This window comes from Lathyrus oleraceus, chromosome 5, assembly GCF_024323335.1.
Source record: "Lathyrus oleraceus cultivar Zhongwan6 chromosome 5, CAAS_Psat_ZW6_1.0, whole genome shotgun sequence".
Lineage (NCBI taxonomy): Eukaryota > Viridiplantae > Streptophyta > Magnoliopsida > Fabales > Fabaceae > Lathyrus > Lathyrus oleraceus.
In genome coordinates, this window is record NC_066583.1 from 64,129,691 (window position 1) to 64,133,800 (window position 4,110).

Consider the following 4,110-nt stretch of genomic DNA (forward strand, 5'->3'; position numbering starts at 1 on the left):
GCAGGCTTAGATGAAGATGAATGGATTCGGACTCGACTCGACCAGATAAATTTGATTGATGAGAAGAGGTTGGCAGCTGTTTGTCATGGTCAGATGTATCAGAAACGGATGATCAAAGCTTTCAATAAGAAGGTTAAGCCGAAGGTATATCAGGCTGGTAACTTGGTAATCAAGTGTATCATACTACCACTGGGTGATCCTAGGGGCAAGTGGACTCCTACATATGAAGGACCATTTGTGGTCAAAAGAGTATTCTCTGGTAGAGCCATGATGCTTGCTACAATGGATGGCGAAGATTTCCCGCAGCCGGTGAACGCGGACATAGTCAAAAAATACTACGCATAAAAGAGACCCACTAGGTCGATGTATCTAGGCAAAAGTAAGGGCATCCCGGCGAACCAAAAAGGTTCGGGCAAAAATTAGGGATAAACATATAAAAATGTACACCCGGCAAGTCGAAAACCTGGAAAGGCGGCTTGGGCAGAAATGGGTATCCTGGTGGACTGAAAACCTGAAAAGGCGGTCCAGGCCAAAATTAGGGATTAAAGCGTATGACTATGCCCCGTTCTCTGTCAGCTTTAACCAAGTTCAAGGGACTGAACAAGCCAATCACTTCTATCCGACAGCAGGAGATGAGATGCTTGAAGACATAAATACAGTGGTGGAATTAGAATCGATAGGACTTTTTCTGCATAGCTTTCTCTTTGTTTGCCTGACAATTTCCTCTTACTAGGATTTCTGTCTCCTTGTACACAAATTGCCTGTTTATAGGCCCTCTTTCAAAATCAATACAATTTTATCTCCAAAAAAGATGCTTTTGTTCTCACTTTTTCTGTTTTGTTTGCGTAAACGTCCATTGATTTAATTTAAATTGATTTATGCATTTGAATATGATCAATGTTTACAAAAAAATTGCATGCCTAGAATAGTAATAGCAATTACTATACGACTTCAGGATCGAGGAGAAGGTCTAACCATGCTTTCCAATGAATCCGTTGCCAATTCTATTCCCCGGCTAAGCCAGTTATTCCCCAGAAGAAATTGGCATCACTAGACGAATTGGTCATCTCTTCTATCCCCAGCCAGGCTCTGTCGAATGTTTCTACCATCAGACAGAAATCAAATACCCCCAGCTGAGACAGGGTCATCAATACAAATATCTCCGACCAGAAGACTAGATTTATTTCCCCAGTAGAGTCCCCTGGAAGAACGTTTCAGACGCATAGTGCATTTATTACATCATTTCACATCACATACCTGCATACAATGTTCACATTTATTTCATTCCGCATCATATACATTACATCGTTTCATAGCATGCACATGCATACCATGTTCGCAGGCATAAAACATCTCATGCACCATGACATTGCATGAAACTAACTTGATCTTTCAGGTTAATTATCCTCCTGATCACATTCAAGATTCGAATACAGCTCTCGGATATAATCCATGTGACAAACTCTCTGACATTCTCCTAATGATGGCATCTTTAAGCCCATCTCAGACATTTACTGCAAATACAACAAATATTATCAGATACAGCCTAACGTACGGTTCATTCTGATTCAGCCCAACATATGACTCCTTCAACTCGGATACGATCTAACGTACGATCCATTCTGACTTTCAGCAACTCCAACACGGTCTAACGTACGACCCATTTGGACCTTCAAATCCTCAGATACTGCCTAGCGTATGGTACATTCCGGGGTGTAGTCTAGCGTACGACTACTTTCTCCTTCAGGTACAGCCTAATGTACGGCTCATTCTGCAACTCCAATACGGTCTAACGTACGACCCATTTGGACCTTCAAATCCTCAGATGCTGCCTAGCGTACGGTACATTCTGGGGTGTAGTCTAGCGTACGACTACTTTCTCCTTCAGATACAGCCTAATGTACGGCTCATTCTGCAACTCCAATACGGTCTAACGTACGACCCATTTGGACCTTCAAATCCTCAGATGCTGCCTAGCGTACGGTACATTCCGGGGTGTAGTCTAGCGTACGACTACTTTCTCCTTCGGATACAGCCTAATGTACGGCTCATTCTGCAACTCCAATACGGTCTAACGTACGACCCATTTGGACCTTCAACTCAGATGCGATCTAGCGTACAATCCATTCTGATTCCACCTTCGTCAGATACAGCCTAACGTACGGCTCATTCTGCAACTCAGATACGATCTAGCGTACGATTCATTCTGATCTTCCATCCCCAGCGAAGTCATCCGCCCAATGAACAACTCACTCTGGGATTCAGATGCGGTCTAACGTATGATTCATTCTGATCCCTTATCCCCAGCAGCGTATAGCACACCCTGACTCCCCAGCGAAGTCAACAGCCTAATGGATAACTCACTATACGGTCTAGCGTATGACCCGGTCTGACATCCATGGCTTCAGATATTGTCTAATGTACGACGCACTCTGAAGTTTCCATCATCGGACTTCCCGGATGGCATCTTTAAGCCCATCTCCATCAGGAATAACTTCTGACTAACAAGTGCAAATTTTTGGGGCATTCTAGTGTTTAATATTCTTCCACCTCCAGACCACGAATGGTGTACATACCATCCTAACTCTCTCGGTTCAAAAATATTAAACAGGGGCAGCTGTCATACCCCAAAATTTACCCGTTGATTATGAGGCATTTTTCAAGACACTCCGACTTATTCTGCAAGGCACTGATCTTAAAGGAACAAAAGGCCAGCTCACAACAGACCCACTCCAGAAAAAGGCCCAAACTAGCTTGCTCGCTAGGCGAGCAATTCCTTCGCCTAGCGAACCCTTCGTTATGCAACTCGCCCAGCGAAGCACCCGATCCAGAAAAAAGGCCCAAACTAGCTTGCTCGCTAGGCGAGCAACTCCTACGCCTAGCGAAGCTTGCGAATATCAGAATTTCTGGGCTTCATTCTGAGCCCATTAGGTCACAACAAGAACATTATAAATAGCCAAGCTTCAGTCAGGAAAGAGGGGAACGAAAACGGAGAAAGGAGAGCCCTAGCAAGCAAACCCTAACACTCACGGGAGACAAACCCTGAAGGAACTCGGTGGCACCAAGGTTTACCTCTGCCCAATTCAATCCGATTTGCCGATTCGAAGTCGTAATTCAGTTGCCAACAGGTTTACATTTCTATTACTGCCTTATGTTCTTAATTTGCATATGGCTTTATGATTAGATTTATGAAAATAGCTTAAGTTTGGCATGTGAACTTTAGTATGTACCTGAATACCTTAAATGATTAACCATATAATTGCGGTAATGAAAGCCATAAGGCATAAAATTGGTTGAAAATGTACTGATATCAAAACCAGAATCCACAGCCGCTCGCTAGCACATCGCTAAGCGAGCATGCAGCGAGTATTCGCTAAGCCTTCGCTAGGCGAGGCAGGAGCGAACGTGACAGTAGCTGACTTTTCTGTTCTGATTTTTCACTCATGTTTTATCATGCATCCTTTATCCGACCTTATTTACTGTTGTGATCTTGTTTTCCTTGTGGTGTAATCCTCGATTGCACCCTGATTTGGTGTTCTGACATGTTTTGTTGAGTTTTGTAAAGGATCACATACCCCAGGAAAGGATTGCTTGTTAGGTATCCCGCTTTATTTGTGGGGTACCCTTATGGAGATTCACCCTGAATTACTCAATTGATTTTAATGTATTGATTTTATGGCGAAGATCCACCCTAATGGCTTAATTGGTCTTAATGTATTAATTTTAATGTGGACCTAATTACCTACTTGATTACGGCTACCTAATTAATTGTAAAACTTTGCCTTTAAATAAGTGATCTCGGACCTCTCTTTGTTACCCTACGATTATAGTATTACGGTCATGTCCCGCGAATGTGGGGAGGCACTTAGCAAAGACCCTTCGGTTAAATCATCATAGTCCCTCGAATGTTGCCTTCGTCCCTCGATGACCCTTCGTTGTAGCCTACGATTAAATGATGATCGTCCCTTCGAATGCTAAGGTATCCTCACAACTGTTGCCTTCAATGACCAATCGATGACCCTACGATGACCCTTCTACATCCAAAGGATGAAACTACTTACTTCTCAATAGTAAGGACAGTTTTACCCTCATAAGGATAGGAAATGCTCG